General features: G+C 39.5%; 1 protein-coding gene across 1 annotated transcript in view; it reads left to right on the forward strand.

The window, feature by feature from the left end:
• si:dkeyp-69b9.6 (uncharacterized) overlaps window positions 1-19,463 on the forward strand; it is a 752,000-nt gene that overhangs the window by 153,822 nt on the left and 578,715 nt on the right. The window lies entirely within an intron of this gene.

A 19,463-nucleotide genomic window follows, 5' to 3' on the forward strand; every position in this document is an offset into this window, starting at 1 on the left:
GCTTAATAACCTTTCGCACTAAAGGGTGTAATGGCATCAATATCCCCGCATCCCAGGACCGTGGCATAGCTTCTTGGGTTACATAAACATTCCTTTACCTCACAGGCGCCTGTGAATGGATAACAGCTTGATCACAGGTTTGGCAAATAACTGCAGTGCAGGGAAAAGCTTTCCATTTATGAAATATCACTATATGACACTGTATTTCGGCATTGGGATCTGCCACTTAACCCCAACAACGGGGTCGGCCCTATCCATTTGCATGTTTTAAATAACTCTTTATGGACATATTATAAAATCAATAAAGCACATCTGTTAGTATAATTAACCCGCTTAATCACAATAACAAGAACCAAGCGTAACTTACATAAAACACTAAGAAATAAGGAAATTGAAAATACATCTCACATCATGAAGACCTTTGAGAGGCTGGTCCTGGATTATAAGCAGTCCTGTTGTGGTTGATCACCAGGACCCCACTGAAGATTGCCTAACAGACAAAAACTGGAGTGGAGGATGCAATTATCTGTGTGCTCTACAAGGCTTATTCGTACTTGAACAAAGCTGGCAGCATTGTTTGGACTTTTTTTTTTTTTTTTATTTCTGCAGTGCCTTGTGCTAAGAAACTCTTCTGGGAGTCTTTCTGCCTGCTGCTATCGAGCAATTGAAAGCTTCAATCCAATGTACTGTACTTGTTAAGCTTATTTTTATTATCTGTCCTATGAGTATGTACTCTTTGTTTATGTTTCTGCTGCTATCTGCATTTGCATTTCCCCATGGGATTCAGAAAGTTTATCCAATCTTCATCCAGCCATCTCCGTTAAAAGGCAAGCTCAGAGATGGTCAGTTATCCAGAGCACCACTCTACGTATCTGTCATGCTGACCACAGTTTTTGAGGCTCAAGGACATGGTCTCCAATGTTGATGTAAGCAACAATAAATAAATAGGACACCGGGTCATGTCATTTGCATAAATTCTCAGATGATTCTGCAGTTATGGGGTGTACTGATAAAGGGGATGAGACAGAGGAGAGGAGTCAGCTGGAGAACTTTGTTTCTTGGTGCAGAAAGAATTATCTGCAACATATCTGCAAAACCAAGGAACTGGTTATTGACTTTTGTTGCACCAAAATGACCATGTACAGTTACTGTTCAGGGTCTGAATGTGGTCCACTCCGACCAGTACTTTGGGTCCACATCAGTAAAAGGCTAGACTTGTCTCATAACGCAGCAGAACTATATAACAAAGGGCACAACAGGCTGTTTTCAATCTTAGGAGTCTGCGTTTCTTTAATGTGGGTAATAACACTTCACATTTTCTACAAACTCTGTGATTGCCAGTGTGATTTTCTATGCTGTGGTGTGCTGGTCCAGTAACGCCACTTCAAGAGAGTCCCACCGACTCAAACTAATTAAAAGGGCTAGCACAATTATGAGATGCACTCTGGACCAACTGGACGTAGTAGCAAAGGAAGAATGAAAACAAAACTGAAAGCCATTATGAACAATACTGACACCGAGGATTTTCAGCCAGTGAATTATTCAGCAGAAGTGTGTCAGGAAACACAACTGGGGCTCCTTTATACCACTGGCTGTCCACCTGCATCATGCCCCACTATGATTGTAACTGCCAAGTTAGATATTTTCTCTCGTTTTAACATTCTTTGTTTTTTGTCATTCTGGTGTGTGTTTAGATCATGGTGTACATGCTGTATGTATGTATTTATTTATTTGATGAGCTTCTGTAAAAAGCTAAACAGTTCTATTGTTAACAAGAATTGAAAGTCCATCCATCATCTTATACTCGCTTTATCCTGAGCAAGGTCGTTGGGAAGCTGCAGCCTATCCCCAGCAAGCATAGGTTACAAGGCAGGAACAGCACCTGGACAGGAAGCCAGCAGGGTGAAAACACAAACATGCTCATGTATACTGTAATGAAGCCGACAAGTTGCATTATCCAAACAAACCATCTTGCAAATAAGCATCTTCAGAAACAGTGGTAGGGGCGCCTATAAAAATGGAAAGTCTGTAAAGTCACAAATAGAATTCCATACAGTGCAGCAACAATGAGCCATCTTTTTGAAGACAGTGAGTCACCTAAAAGAGCCATATAAAAAGTAGAGAATCCATCCTGGCACTTGGCACCAGCATTATATTGGTGTCAGAAGCGGGGCGAAAAGATGACTGTCCAATTTAGCAACTGCCAAGGGTCGTTAAGACCTGAAATGGACTTGATTGACTCTACTAAAAAGCTGCTGAAGAGTCAAGGCTGAGATCCAGGATCTAGTAGGCCATTTGCAGCAGTTATACAAAGAAGGAGGCTGAGAGACTGCTATCTAGGCAGCTCCACCACCACTCCTCCATCTGCTAAAGGTCATTTGGCCTGGCTGTGTAGATGCTGGCAGAGCTTCCAACACATGAAGCTGGGAAACCATGTGGCAGATCAGGTTGTTATCAATTCCAGGTGAGTGGTGTGAAGCATGGCTGGTGGTTAAACTGTGTAGTCAAAGAATGAGGCAGATCACTTAGGCATTACAGAACAGCAATGGACAGACTGTTTCACTATGTGACAGCATTACAATACATACGCACAGTAGGGGCAATTTAGCATTGCCAGTCTACCTAACGTGCATGCCTTTGGACTGTGGGAGGAAACCAGAGCACCCAGAGGATATGGGGAGAACATGCAAACTTCACGCTGAAAGGGCCAGGGACAGGGCCAGGGAACCCCAACCACTTTGTTGCAAGGCAACAGCACAACGACTACACCAGTGGAGAAATTAAAGGTATAAAATACAAATAAATTATGTATAGTCATGTGAAAAGGTAAATATACCCCATGGAAATTTATTACTTTTTTAACATATTAGAACAGACAAGCGGTAACGGGCAAACAGTATGCAAATTTGTCTTTTCAAACATCAAATCAATGCAATGGCCTATTGGGGAAGGCATACGTACACCCTTGGCTTTAGAAGCTGGTATTGTTCTCATTAGCAGAAATTACTTCTTAGGAGCATTTTGCATACATTCCCAACAGTCTACAACATCAACTCAGTGGCATTTTTGACTATTCTTCCATAGGGTTGTCAAAATACCAAAACTTCTGACTTTGATACAATAGCAAGCATTAAAATTCAAAACCACTGTTAGAATCCAATACAGTATAATGTAACAAAATTAAATTCCAATTCTGTATACATTGAAGTCTTTACATTCATGAAAACAAATCCTAGAAATTTTAGTCATTAAATGTAAATACTTCAAGCAGTGCAATCTTTTGCAAAAGTTAAAAGTTCTGCAGACAAGAATAAGCAAACAAGTTTAAATCCAGTCAACACTTTTTTACATGGATCAGACATATACTGTTGTCGATGTTGTGCAGTGAAATATTGTAAATGTCATTAATTGTTAATTGAATAAGTAGTTCAAAAAATAGCGTTAATGTGGTCTTCTGTAAACAGTAAATAAACCGGATATTAATACAAGCAAGGTTGCGCAATTGTACAGAACCTTAACACACATGTAGGCCACTAACACTTTAAAGGCTATGCATAAATCCAAACAGTGCACATTGCTCCTTTTCTGTAAACTGACAATGTCTTTGTAACTTCCAAATGTTTTTGCAAAAAAGCATGTTAACATGCTCTTCTGTGTAGCATGCTCTTGTTGGGATGTAAATGAGCCACAATGTCTTAAATACATGCTTTGAAGTACTAAAAAGTTACGGCTCCTTACACTATACAGTAAATGTGATCAAATAAAATTTAAAATCGCACGTAATAAAAGATACACACTTCAAGGATTTAAAAATTGATGGAATCCTAGTGCTAAAGATTGTTGCTCCTGAATGAACAGCGAAGAATAAAACTGGCCCACATGTAAAAATAACTGCATACCTTTGACTTAATGTGACAAGCCTCTAACTGGTTACCAAAAAAAAAAAAAAAGACAACCTTGCTTTAAACACAACAGTTTACAGCCTTATACAGATTGTTTCCATAATTTAAAAAGAAGATACCTAGCGTTTGTATTGACTTGCGTATCAGTTCTTGAAGGTTTTGGCTAATTTGGTTGTGTTAGCCTCTTTATTTGGCATTGTGCGGTGGCAAATCTTGCATAAAGGCTTGCGTGTATTGTGTAATTTTCCAACCTCATTTAGCACAAAGCCGAAGTATTTTCAGAAGGTACTCCAGTTGCCTCTGTCAATTAAGCTGTGGCAAAGAATGGTACCAAAACATCCTCCGAAAACAACTTCTCCCAACCATCCAACTACATAGATAGATAGATAGATAGATAGATAGATAGATAGATAGATAGATAGATAGATAGATAGATAGATAGATAGATAGATAGATAGATAGAGATACTTTATTAATCCCAATGTGAATTTCCCATTGGGATTAATAAAGTATCTATCTATCTATCTATCTACAGTTAGGTGACCAAAAATGCCTCTTGCAGCATGATAGAGCACCATGCCATAAGGCAAAAGTGATAGCCAAGTGGCTCGGGGTAACAAAACATCGAAATTTTGGGTCCATGGCCAGGAAACTCCCCAGACCTTAATCCCACTGAGAACTTGTGGTCAATCCTCAAGAGGTGGGTGGGTGGACAAACAAAAACCCACCAATTCTGATAAACCCCAAGCATTGATTATGCAAGAATGGGATACCATTAGTCAGGATTTGGCCCAGAAGTTGATTGACAGCATGCCAGGGTGAAATGCAGAGGTCTTGAAAAAGAAAAAAGGGCCAACACTGCAAATATTGACTCTTTGCATAAACAATGTAATTGGCCAATAAAAAAGTCTTTGAAACTTATGAAATGCTTGTAATTATATTTCAGTATACCATAGAAACATCTGACAAAAAGATCTAAGAACACTGAAGCAGCAAACTGTGAAAACCAATACTTGTGTCATTCTCAAAACTTTTGGCCAGAACTAGACTATACAGAGGTAATCAGCAGGCCTAATCGGGATATGACACATTTGTTAGTAATTTGTATGAAAATATAATACAATATTTTTGATCCATTACTAACACTCATTTCTTCCTCTCTTCTTGGTATCTTGAGATGGGGTACTCAATGCCACGGTTCTCCTGCCTATGGAAAAGTTGTCTCAAAAACTGGGAGCATTAGGGTCATCAGGCAGAAAGGTTCTTTTATAAAACTGGATGGCCCTGTGTGGACTCTACTATAGAATGGCGAGGAAGGGAAGGATGGCTAGTTGGCGGACAGTGTCTAAGCTTGTCTTTGATTTTCTCTATTACACTTGACTGTCAGCCCCACAGAAATTTTCTCCAGGGATGCTGCGGACTGGAGTTTTTTTTGTTTCTCTTTCCTCTGCTGTCAACTGTCCACATGTCAAAAATTAATTAATGGACAGATACTGTTGGTTTCCACATATGTTAATCAGTTTCTACTTTGCTTTCTGTGTGCTTAAACAAATCTGTGTTGTTATGTGTACTTATGCTGCATTCCACCTGAAGCAGAAAGTTGGAATTTGAGACATACCCCTTAAATTGCATTTCCAACTTGTAAACTCCAGGCTGGTCTGTATAGCCTGTGTTTGTCCGATTTCAGATTATGACATAAATCCAAAATGGCAACGTACACCATGAACTTTAGTGAGTTGTAATACCGTACTGTTTATTACTACTTCTCTCTATTTGTGTGTACAACTGATTTAATGAGACACAGTACTGTGCAGCCTATATAAAATTTATTATTATAAACTTCTATCCATGGACATGTTGCTATGATATTCGGTTATGCAAAATACCATGTGATGCATTGTCATCAACGGCAGTTTACACTGATGGAGTATGTACGTCAAAGGATTTCCTGGACACCTCCAGATATATTTCCCAAACGTTTTACTGGAATGCAGTCAACTCAGGGGCGACGTCATTCCCAGCTCCGGCATACAAGGTAAATGGAACCCAGCATAATTCTGTGTTTAGTAATTTGCAAAACGTGTACTTGCATCTTACCTGAAGATTTATACACCAGCCATCCAGAGAGCTTAGATCTACCAGTCACGTTGTCTCTTGTTGTCCCTTTTACTAAGTGTGAAACCAAGGAGGGGCAGAGCTTTTGCAGCTGCTGCACCCCGTATGTGGAATTCTTCACCCAGTTACATTAAGGAGTTACCCTCAATTGAACTGTTTAAACTAGATTGAAGACACACTTCTGCTTTCCATGACTTTCAGGGATACGGATGGTTCCATCCTCTTCATCATTTGTTTCAATTTACATCTTGTTTATATTGTACTGTATTTTACGCTATTTATTGCATATTTTATTGTAAAGCAATTTGGCTACAGCATTACTAATGGGGTTTTAAATGTGCTCTATAAACTAACATTGACATGTGACATTGCGCTGCACCTGCACTCAGTGAAGAGTGCTATACAAAAACTGAGTTGAACTGAAATGTTCCACGCATAACTATGATATGGAATGCTTATTTGAATAAGATGGATGTAATAGATTGTTAAAAGGACCAAGTATGAGTTTATCTGAAAGAACATTATAGTTTAAACGAAGTCCTTGAATTAATACTGAAGGAAGATGGGCAAATTACTGGAAGATCATTTGAATAAACTACACTGCAACATTTTTAGAACTGCAAATGAAATAGCCTTAGTGATGAAAGTATATAATTTTTTTGACCAACATTAAAGTTATATTTTGAACAGAAATCTTCATAAGGAATACCATTTCCTTTGTTATCCAACAGATTCTCTATCCAGGGGTTCTCAAAGTCAGTCCTGGGGACCCACACTGTGGCTTCAGGTTTTTACTTCAACCAGATTCATAATCAGTGACAATTGATAACACTGCTCTCAATTAATTAGCTGGTATTTAATTTTCCTCTTACTCTACATTAAAGCACAGAGGCATGATTTTTATACAAGACATTTAGAAATATTTCTGTTTTTGCTATAGATTTAAATGCTTAACTCACTTTTGTTGCTTTCATTATATTTTGCCCTTTCTCTGTGCAGTTTGCTCCCTTCATTCTATCTTAATAATGACAATTAAAAACGAGAAGAGCAGACAACCGGGCAAACAACACTGAATCCTGAAAGGCTGCAACTACTTTAGCATCAGACCCACTAATTAGAAAACAATGGGATTAAGCAATTTGAACACCTGGAAAAATTGAATGATCAAGATGAAATATTGTTAAAAAGAAAAACAATACACCCATATAACTGCTATCTACATTTTAATATAATTTTTTTTCTTACCAAACTTAGGTTTCCAATTTCTACATTGTTCCCAAAACAAAGCATCTGGGTAATAACAGTTCACTTAATTAGCCCAGGATTCCAATTAAAAACAGAAACTGGTTGGAACAAAAACCTGCAGCCCCAGGACCGACGTTGAGAACCCCTGCTCTATACAATAAAGCCCCTATTCCATGCAGATATTGTACAGGGATTTGTACCATTTGAATTTACATCCACTTTCATAACGAAAGGTGGGACAGTTGTAATTATATGAATGAACTCCTTGACATAAAATACGTGCATAAAACCTTCAGAATAATTCAGACTTACTTAGTTGTATCACCGTCGTTTAATGCCTCCTCAGCCGTACACTCCTCCGGTTTGATACCGTTCACCGGGCTCGTAGGGGCGTCCGCTGCCCCTCCTCTTCAGTAGTTGCCTCAGTTTTCATTCTGTCGTGCAGCCATCCTTGTGCTTGCTTGAAATGCCCTCTATTTAGCCAAGGGCCCCCTTTCCTCGACTCCACACCCCTGAAACTTGGCGTACAGACTGAGCACCTTCTAGTGGATTACACCCGGCAGCTCGTTCGTTTTGTTTATGTCTTCAATCCACACCCTGAGGTCTTTCTCCGCTTTCACTAACACTTTCTCCCTCACTTGATTTGTGACTTGGGCAGTCATCGTCGCACCTGCTTCCACGACTTCTCGAATCTTCCTTCCCCCGGTTTTCTAATTGCACGCACGCTGGACTCGTTCATATTGTATTTCCGCGCTACGGCAGTCACCTTGGCGTGCTCGAGCTGATCTAAAATTTCGATTTTACAACACAAATCCTTTGACATGCATCCTTTCTTGGCTTTCGTTCGAGTGTCATCCTTGCAGTACTGCGACTCGGGTAAAGAAGCTGAGAAGGATTGCGCGCAAAAGGGAAAAAGATAAATAAAAATCCCACGTGGAAAAGGAGATGAGTGAGGGGGGGAGGGACTGGAGAAAAGGGGCGGAGCGAGAGAAAATCGCGCGCAAGTAAAAACCACGTATCTGGTAGGCTGCTGGTATTCGATTTCTGGTAGGCAGTCAGTCATCCCACTTGACTAGGTGAGTGTCGCAACGGAGGCAAGACGGGAAGCATCCCTGGTCGGACGACAGTTTATCGGACACGCATTCACACAGCGTCAATACTGAGCCCTTTCTTTGAGTCACACACGCGCACGGGGAGCGCATGCAAAGCGGAGAAGAAGCAAGAAATTGCAAAATGGGGCGGGGCTAGGAAACAATCGGGTATGCAAGCCTTAAGTCTTGACAACAGCAACAAAAAATTAATCACTTTTGTTAAATTATCATTAAAAGTGCATTATAAATATACTGAACAATTGCTTATTAGTTAGTACAAATTAGCTGACAAAAATGTAAAAGATGTAAATCAGCTTTAAGAATCTCTCAACACAGTTTTATACTAGGAAAATTGACAGCACCATACTGATATGTTTGCAAATATTATACAGACAGCAGGAGTGGGGTGGGACTGTTTTTTTACCAGCCTGCCCCCAACACCCTGGTGGAGGGGGGCATTATTACTGGGCCACCAACAAAACAAAAGAGACATACTACTGATTGATTTAATGCTTTTGTGTGGATGCTGGAGCAACAAGTTTCCATGATCGAGAGCAGAGGTGGGCAACGTCGGTCATGGAGGGCCACAGTGACTGCAGGTTTTCGTTGCTTAATTAGAAACCGATCCTTGCCAATCTCAGACCTTATTTAATGTTATGGCTTGTTAGTCTGCAATGCTAGGTTTTTATATTGTAGATTTTCTTCTTTTCCAAAGATATCATTCAAATGATCTGAAGCCTAACACAGATCATTTTCAGTCTGTCACATTTTTCTCTTAAGTGTTTTTAATAATCCAAATAGTTTAAATAAGTTAGATGTGAATGACAAAGAAGCCAGAAGTTTTCCATCTTACTGCTAATAAGGAGCCACAAAAAACAGTGAATAAAGCTGTTAAGACTGAAATAAGCCATTAAGGGTGGGGAACCTTAACAAGCAAGACCAGCAAAATGAAGTATCAAAATTTCACTCGAGCAATAAGTGCTTCATCTGTAATAATTGACTTCTCATTACAAAACTGGGTGGGAACAAAAACACTACAGGCCGTCCAGGACCAACGCTGCCAACCCCTGGTCAAGAGTGTTGTCTTGTAGAGCAGGGATGTCAAACTCTGGTCCTGGAGGGCCTCAGTGGCTGCAGGTTTTCATTCTAACCATGTTCTTAATTAGTGACCAGTTTCTGCTGCTAATTAACTTTTTTCTTTAGTTTTAATTAACTTGATTCAGGCCCCTTAGTTGTTTCTTTTTCTTTAATTAGCAACCAAACAATAACGAGACACAAAACAAGCCATCAAATGACCAGCTCACCTGTGCCCCTCACACAATATCTGAAAATAAAGAAAGGTGAAGTTCTCGGTGAGGTTGATCTCTCATGTCACCAAAACATCTTGATGGTGTTCTTGGAAAGAACAGAAAATAAACAGTTTTGGAAATGTCTGCCGTGGCAGAATGAGAGAAGCAACAGGCCAAGGAATTAAATAACGGGTTTAATTAACAGCAAGACTCGTCTTCTCATTACGAAATTGGTTGAAGTTTGAAGACCCAATTTAGTTGGTCACCTGTTGGCTCGTTTCACATCTCATTACTGTTTGGCTGTCATTTAATGAAGAAAGGAATAAATTCAGAGGACCGAATCCTTAACAACAGGGATACTAAATTGAAGGGCAAAGAAATTAATTAGTAGTGAAAACTGGTCACTGATTAGGAAAATGGTCCAAATGAAAACGTGCAGCCATTGCGGCCCTCCAGGCCTGGAGTTTGACACCCCTGTTGTGGAGTATAAGTAGCTTCAGCTTTGTACCCTCAATAGTTAAGGCCACGCTTTCACATCACTTTTACCACATCAGCAACATGCTCTGTCTTGTGGATTGTTGGAGGTGAGAGCAGAAAAACAGATCAAGATCTTTAGACTGGGGATCTGTAAAGTCATTAGAGCTTGTAGTAACCTTTTCTACATTTCTTTCATCTTCCTGAGTGTCTCTTTCTTTATCCTACTCGGCTGCTTCTGCCTCTGTCATGTTCCCAGAAGTACAACCCTTTCTTGTCTCGGGCATGAGTTCTGCAGTTGAATTAGGTTCCTTCCTTTCCACAGGAGGAGATTCATCTTTAATAACAAAGAAATTAAGTAATTAATAGGAGTACTACTATGCAGTGTGTACTACTGTGTACCATGGCTAATTAACTTAGCTAGACAAGCATCATGTATTATGTATTGCTGTAATATGTTATTGCATATCTTTCCTTAGATAATTTCTTCATATCTTGCAGTCATAATAATATTTCACACTGGTAATATAATCTTCTGCAATATTGAAATCTAACAAATAAACCCCCGTCCTACCATCACGCCACAGCACCACAATGTTGCACATACCTGTTGCTGTCCTTTCTTTACTGTCTCCTGCCTCATCAGCATCACCGGACTGGCTCTCTATGGCTGCTAGTTGGAGCAGAACTGTGAAACATTAACAGTGTTTTCTTCTCCCTGGGCATTCATAGCTGGTAGCATTTCAGTTACTTCATACTTGCATCATAAATTCACTAAACATTTCCCTTTCGTAAGGGGCTACACATACAGTAGGCTCAATTCTAAAGTCTAATGCTAAGCTACAAAAGCAATACATAGTGGCACAAAGCTACAGCTAGTCTTTTTGGCTGCTAAGTTATTTAGCGAGCTGACGTTAACAGTGTTGTCACATGAAGCACCACGCATCCTTGTCAGCTGGACACAACATGTTAACCCTTTATAGTCAGCCCCATTGTGTTGGACCCTGCGGCTGAAATGAAAAATAATGCAGAATTAAAAAAAAAAACTCAAAAAAAAAATTCCTCAGTGTTATAATTAAAGTACAATGGTTTGCCATTAAAACATCATATTGCATACCCTGATATCATGTACCAATGTTTTTCTTTCTTTCCTCAAAGTTGGCTGAATTGCTGTATCATAGTCACAACTGCCTTCAACTTGCCTTTCTTGAACATCCTGATTCAACTGAGTACAATGTGATGGGCAGACTGTCTACTAAATGTGAGTGGAGTTTCAACATTTTAAATTGACACCACATTCCACTTTGTATGTTTTTCACCTTTTTTCAGATTTTTTTTTTTTTTTTTTGTAAAGATATCTTTTGAGTTTTGCAACCATTGTTATTGTAATTTGAATATACAGTATAATTTCTTTAGTTAATCATCATCATTCATTTTCTAGATAGATAGATTCTTTATTAATCCCAAGGGGAAATTCACATACATTTTCTAACACACTTCATCCTGAACAGAGTCATGGGGGAATGCTGGAGTCTATCTTACCCAATATAGGGAGGAACAAACCCTGGACAGGATTCCAGTCCATCATAGGGCAAACACACACACACACACACCCTGGCCACTTTAGTATCACCAGTCCACCTAACCTGCATGTCTTTGGGCTGTGGGAGGAAACTGGAGTGCCCAGATGAAACCCAAACGGACACAGGTAGAACATGCAAACTCCACACAGGGAGGATCATACAGCAAACCTGATCTGCTTACTGCGAGGCATCAGTGCTATCACTATGCCACCTTGCCACCCATATAATTTCTTTACCAACTATAAATGTTCTGACAGAGTAAGGTCTGCCCTTCTGAATGATACATAGGCCATTTGTCTTCAATAACGGATATGTATGCTGTGGACACTTATTAGAAAAGAGAAAAAGCAGAGATAAAGATTCATGTTTTTTGTAATGCTTCAAAACAGTTCAACTAGACATGTTACTTGTAGATATTTCATACCAAATTTTTTTGTGTATGTTCCTGGCAGTTTTATAGTGTTTGAAAGCTTATTCCAACAGTCATGGAAATAAGAATAACATGCATTTTCGTAAAAATGCTATTGAGTTTTACAACTTATTCTGTTGTAACATATGCGTACAACATAACTTACTCCAGCTGCAAAAATTCTGAAACAGAAATATTTTGAGGGATAGAACAAGAATACCAAGGGAAGGATGAGGAAGTTATAGCCCGTTGAATCAAAGTAGCAGAAAACTGACAAAAATGAGGCTAAGTTTAATTAGTAACGCTACAGTCTCAATGCATTTTAGGCAATAAAACAGACTGTAAGACTGATCAGATTATTTGCTACAGCTAGCTACTTTGCTGTCACATGGTGCCACTAAAGTCATGAACCACTGCAGTATTGTAAAGTTAATGAATGAGAACTTTCTCACCTGCTGTAAATAAAGTTGATATTTTTGTACATTATGCTGTACCCACCTCAAGCATCATTTTTTTCACTTAATCCTTGCTTTCTCAGCATCACCTTGGTTTTTTCTTTTATCTTTAGAGTCCATTGTAAAATGGTTAAATGCAGTGGATGGATGTATGAATGGATTGTTTCAATTTCTCCAATGTGGGGATGTACCATTTGAGAACAGGTTGCCCCCTTTCCCCCTAGAATGGATCCCTGCACAGATAGTGGGGTTATAAAGCTTGGCGAGTCAAAGTCAAAGCAAACTTTATTGTCATCTCAACCATATACAAGTATACAGATAGATGAAATTGTGAAGCTCAGTGTAACAACATGAAGTGCAAATAATAAATTAAAAATAGAATTAAAATTAAAATTTAAAATTAAAACACAAACAAGACAAGACAAAGAAGTAGCAGCAATATTGGCGTGTATTAACGTGTAGTAAGCAATATGAACATTGTTGCAACGTATGGTATTTGCAATCTAGATACATAAATATAGTCAATAGATATGTAATATAAGAAATAAATAAATAAATAAATCATAGATAATACAGAAATTATCAGTGTATGGCGATAGTTGTTTAAGACGTGTAAACAATGACAGGTCAGAATGTTTCACAGCAGAAGGATATCAAGAATGTCAAAATACTTAAAGGTCAGTATGAGATTTTCAGTTCTTCATGGCTTGCATGTATAAAAGTTCTGTTTTTCAAGATGGTTGAGGCCATGTGGAAGATCCCAGGGGGCAGCATGGTGTTAAGGAGTCTAACAGCTTGGGGGTAAAAACTATCCTGCAGCCTGGCAGATCTGGCTCTGATGCTGCAGTAACTTCTCTTGGATAGCAGAAGTGTGAAAAGTCCATGTGAGGGGTGTAAGAGGTCCTGCACAATACTGCAGGCCTTACAGACACTGTGTTTGTAAAATATGTCCTGTAGTGAAAGGAGAGGCACCCAAATAATGTTCTCTGCTGTCTTCACTATCCTTTGCAGGTGCTTGCGGTCGGATATGTTGCAGTTGCCATACCAGACAGTGATGCAGCTGGTCAGAACACTCTCAATGGTGCCTCTGTAGAACATGGTGAGGATGGAAGGGGGAAAACTTGCTTGCTTTAGCCGCCTCAGGAAGTGTAGTCTCTGCTGGGCTTTCTTGACTAGTGATGAGGTGTTATGCATCCATGTAAGTTACTCAATTATGTGCACACCGAGGAACTTGGTACCCCTCTTTTTCATTAATTTACTAAATGCCTGTGCATTTATTTATGAGATTTTGAAAGGGTGTGCATGACAGCTCTACCAGCCCAGAAACGTCACCAGCCCACCAGGAAATCTCCTGGTGTTTCCGATGGCAACTCTGCCCCGACACAGAGTCAAGACATAATTATCAGGCTGTGACTTCCATGAACTAACAAAACAACTTCCAAAGCCTGTACTATTGCAGCATACATCATTGACTATAGCAAGTATGCTTCATGAGTGCCCGCAACCCCACCTTTATTCCTCGACATTACTATCAAAACGAAATGCCACACATAGTGATGTATCCAGATTTAGTGACCCTAACAATTCAAGGAATTTCTCTGTAATGCCGCTAGCTGCCATATCATGTGCATCCACAAACCTAATAGCTCTTTGTTTAATAATGCCTCCTCGAATAAAGCAAATGCACACAGCTACATGCTCTCTGTTTGAAACATCTTTACTTTCATCAGCATGTAATAATCTAATAATAGCTTAAATAGGTATTACAACATGCATGCAGATATGTTATTCTTTATTTTTCTTAGAAATAGCGAAGCAGCAGACATAAGCTAATTGTTTTTTATACCAAAGCTCATAATTTTTGTATTTTTTGGCAATTTGTCAAGGTGGTTCTTTATTTCAGAATTATATGTATCCAGCAGTTTAAGCACCTCCAGAAATGTATCCTGGTTTAGTGCCTCATCAGTTTCTCTGTGCCAGCGCAATGGGATATCTTGTATGGCACAGAATATTATGTCAAGAACTGCTTTCATGTCCTCGCGGTGTCTTTCTACAAAAAATACATTTGCATTATCTCTGTTTTAGTTTGTTTAAAAATGTGCTTTTCCTTTGATTTTTATACATCAAATCTTGTTTGTCTGCGGTGGGTTGGCACCCTGCCCAGGATTGGTTTCCTGCCTTGTGCCCTGTGTTGGCTGGGATTGGCTCCAGCAGACCCCCGTGACCCTGTGTTTGGATTCAGCGGGTTGGAAAATGGATGGATGAATGGAATCTTGTTTGTGCATTTATGTGCTATTTGTTAACCTGTGACTAACCTGGCACTTCAAACAGGCTTGATTGATTGATTATGCATCCATTCTCTGCCATATTCTGATTCCACCTTTCACAAAGGTAGTTTGCTCAACGTTGTGTATCCCTGGAAAATGTCTGCATATTTAACAAAATAGTGTACAGCATCTCTAATAGTATTGTATTACACACAGTTATATGTAGTATACCTTCAGAAGGACATTAGGCTTGAGATAAAAGGTAGGGCTTTCTTTATGAAGTTTACATTTCTATCTGAAGAATTTGTGCCAGTCCTACAGTTAAGTTGGTTTTAATTCTAGTTGACTTAATTCTTTATTTAATTATAATGTCTTTTGTTTTTTATGTCAGATTTTTTTTGTGGCAGATGAAATTTAATGTCAGTAAATGTAAAGTATTACACATAGGAAGTAAAAATGTTAGGTTTGAATGCACAATGGGCGGTCGGAAAATCGAGAGTACACCTTATGAGAAGGATTTAGGAGTCCTAGTGGACTCTAAGCTATTGACTTCCCGACTGTTCAGAAGCCATTAAGAAGGCTAACAGAATGTTAGGTTATATAGCACGATGTGTGGAGTACAAGTCACAGGAGGTTCTGCTCAACCTTTATAATGCACTGGTGAGGCCTCATCTTGAGTACTGTGTGCAGTTTTGGTCTCCATGCTACAAAAAGGACATAGCAGCGCTAGAAAAGGTCCAGAGAAGAGTGACTAGGCTGATTCCAGGGCTACAGGGGTTGATTTATGAGGAAAGATTAAAAGAGCTGAGCCTATACAGTTTAAGCAAAAGAAGAATAAGGGGAGACATGATTGAAATGTTTAAAATTATGAAGGGAATTAGTACAGTGGATCAAGACTGTTATTTTAAAATGAGTTCATCAAGAACACAGGGACACAGTTGGAAACTTGTTAAGGGTAAATTTCGCACAAACATTAGGAAGTTTTTCTTTACACAAAGAATGATAGATACTTGGAATAAGCTACCAAATAGTGTGTTAAACAGTAAGACGTTGGGGACTTTAAAAACTTGACTTGATGTTTTTTTGGAAGAAATAAGTGGATAGTACTGGCGAGCTTTGTTGAGCTGAATGGCCTGTTCTCGTCTAAAGTGTTCTAATGTTATATCATACTTTTTCAAATATCCATCCATCCATCAAATCACTTAATGTGCTTGAGTTTTCAAACTAAGGAGCATAGTAGGTCAGAGCCAACCCCCCACAGACAGTGTCCTGGAGCTGTGAGGCAGAACTCAGGAGTCTTCTTAGGTCTGACATGACAAGCTTGAAACACCTGGATTTGGGAATGTTCTGCCATTCTTCTCTCTGCAGATCCACTCAAGCTCTGTCAGGTTGGATGGAGACCATTGGTCAACATGCTATTTTCAGGTCTGATGTTCTATTGGGTTCAAGTCTGAGCTCTGACTGGGCGAACCGAGAACTGTCGGAAAGAGTATGATTTATCATAGCCACCCAGTTCTTTCCAAAAGCCCAGATCAGTGGAGTATTTCAGTGATGGTTGTCTTCCTGGAGGTTTATCCCATCTCTACACTGGTTCTCTGAACCTCAGCCAGAGTCACTATTGGGTTCTGGGTCACCTCTCTTACTATGGCCCTTCTCCCAGTTTGGCCATGTGGCCAGCTTAAGGACGAATCATGGTTGTTCAGAACTTTTTCCATGTAAGCATACTTTTGGGAACCTCCAATAGTACAGAAATTCTTTCATAGTTTTCCCCAAATCTGTGCCTTGACACAGTCCTGTCTCTAAGCTTTGCGGGCAATTCCTTTAACCTCATGGCTTGGGTTTTGCTCAACTGTGCGTCCTTCTATAGACAGGAGTGGGCCTTTCCTAATCAAACCAATCAATTGTATTAATTGCAGGTGGAGAGACATATCATTGATGATCATTAGAATGGGGTGCACCTGAGCCATATTTCAAGTATCCTGGTAAAGGGTGTGAATGTGTTAATGGGATATTTCACTTTTATATTTTTAATACTTTTTTTTTTTAATTTCTGAAATCCTTTTTCCTTGCAGTAAGGAGACCTGAGTTCGCTTCCTGGGTCCTCCCTGTGTGGAGTTTGCATGTTCTCCCTGTGGCTGCGTGGGTTTCCTCCCATATTCCAAAGACATACAGGTTAGGTACATTGGCGATCCTAAATTGTCCCTAGTGTGTGCTTGATGTGTGTGCTCTGTGGTGGGCTGGCGCCCTGCCCGGGGTTTGTTTCCTGCCTTGCGCCCTGTGTTGGCTGGGATTGGCTCCAGCAGACCCCCGTGACCCTGTAGTTAGGATATAGCGGGTTGGATAATGGATGGATGGAAATCCTTTTTTCGCTTTGTCATTCTGGGATATTGAGTGTTCCTTGATTGGGGGAAAAATAAATTTAAATGATTTTAGCACACGACTGTAGCATAGCAAAGTGTGAAAAATGTTAAGGGGTCTGAATGCTTTTGGAATACCTAATGAGTGGGGTTAACTGATTTTGCTGTTGATGGACTGCCGTGAAATGTTTAAACCTAGAAGCTGCTCTTCCCACAACCGTTTTAGCATTGCTGGTTTTAACTTCTGCTTTATTGATCTATGATTCTTCTTTGGATATCCTGGTTTTGACCCCTGCTTCAATTATAAGGCACTGACATTGGTTTGCCATTTTTTTTTCACATTTTTTTTACTTTAGGTTCTTGTTTTAATGCACAACCTATTTTTGCTCTCTTGTTCCTGGATTGCCTTTTGTGTTCCTTTTAAAATTGTTTTGGCCTCTGCAGGTTGGAAGCCCGCCTTTTGAGCTTGGGGCCAGGCAGTGTGCGAGTGAAGCCTATCCAGTACATCCAGACCAGGATTAAGGGTAGATTTTGCCTTTTTTGTGGTTTACTTTGAGACCTCTTTTAATTTTTGAGCCTTTGTGTGACAGAATTACAAGTGTAAATTTGCATGCAGCAGCAGAGGGGCTCCATCTTGAGTAAATATCTTACTAGTAAAACCGAGCAGTGTAATGAGGTGTGCCGATTTATGGTCAAGCAACACAGGAGCCCAGGGCCCATTCCTGACATTCACAAAGTGCTTCTGCAGTCTGCTCAGTCCTACAGTATGTGATTGGCAGAGAGAATACTTTTCTCCTTCTAGTTTCGAAGCATATTACTCACAGTATTATTTACATTTTACATTTTTTGATTATAATATGTAAATTTCAGGTGACATTGTATCTAATTTCTGAGGTGGAACAAAAATAAGAGAATGCTTTCTTTGACTTACACTATTTGCATCAAAGGCTCAGTGTTATGGGACCAACCTCAGGCACCAACAACAATCCTGAGTAATTAAGTCAGACCCACATAACTTTTAGGTCTTTTCATTTTATGAAACCACTCAGAGGAAGCTGATAACAATAAGAGTGCAAAACAATAAACTCATATCTGCTCTGTTTTAGACAAACTATTCAAACAGGTGTGGGTGGCACGGTGGTGCATTGGTTTGCACTGCTGCCTGATCAGTTTACTGTGCTTAGAATTTCTACATTCTGCTGGTGTCTGTGTATATCCTGGTGCTCCAGTTTACCTCTCACATATCCAAAGACGTGAGTGTTATGTTGATTGGTAAGTTATGTGAGTGTGTATGAGTGGTCTCTACACTGGAGTAGTACCCTGCCTATTGCTGGCTCCTGCCTTGCTCCTGGTGCTTATGAGATTAATTTCTGTTACCACAAAACCCTGAGCTGAATTGAATTGGTTTGAGAATGTTACTTTATTAAAGCAAACAACTGGAATAGCTTGTGTACTGTATATGTTCACTGCACACTTCACATACAGTATATTATAAGTAAATAGTTACACCAAATGGCGGCTCTTCACTTATTTATCTCCCTGTGTGTCACACAGGGTGAGTATTTCAGGGTCAATATCAGAACCATTAGAACATTAGAAATTAGTGATGAGAACAGAGCTTTCATCCGAACAATCTTGTCCATCTTATTCACCTACATTGTCCAAAATAACATCAAGTCGAGATTTGAAGGTCCCTAAAGTCTAGCTGTCCACCACACAACTTGGTAATTTATCCCATGTGCATGTGATTCCAACCATGTCCCTGTGTTCTTGCTGAAGAATTTATTTTAAAGAAACTACAGCGATCGACTGTACTAATTCCTTTCAGAATTTTAAACACTTCAGTCATGCACCATCTTAATCCCTATTTGCATAAACTGAAAAGGTTCAACTCCCTAAATCTCTCCTAATAGCTCATATCCTTTCATCAGCCTGGTCGCTCTTCTCTGGACTTTCTCTAACTTTGCTATGTCTTTATAGTAGCCAGAAGACCAAAACTGCTCACAGTATTTATTCCAGGTGCCATCTCCCTAATATGTTATATAACTTCAGCATAACCTCCCTTGACTTGTACTTGGCACATCAGGGGCGCTATAAAACCTAACTTTCAACACTGAAAAAAAGGGAAATGTCAGGCTGTTACATTTACAAGAATGTATTTACTTTATATTACATGTATTGTTTATGTTCCACTTTTGAACATAACTCGATCATGTTTAATTTATTGAATCTTGTGGGATGTGCAATATACTAATTTCAGTCATTTAGGTAGAAGT

The sequence above is a fragment of the Erpetoichthys calabaricus genome, chromosome 16 (genome assembly GCF_900747795.2).
Source record: "Erpetoichthys calabaricus chromosome 16, fErpCal1.3, whole genome shotgun sequence".
NCBI lineage: Eukaryota > Metazoa > Chordata > Cladistia > Polypteriformes > Polypteridae > Erpetoichthys > Erpetoichthys calabaricus.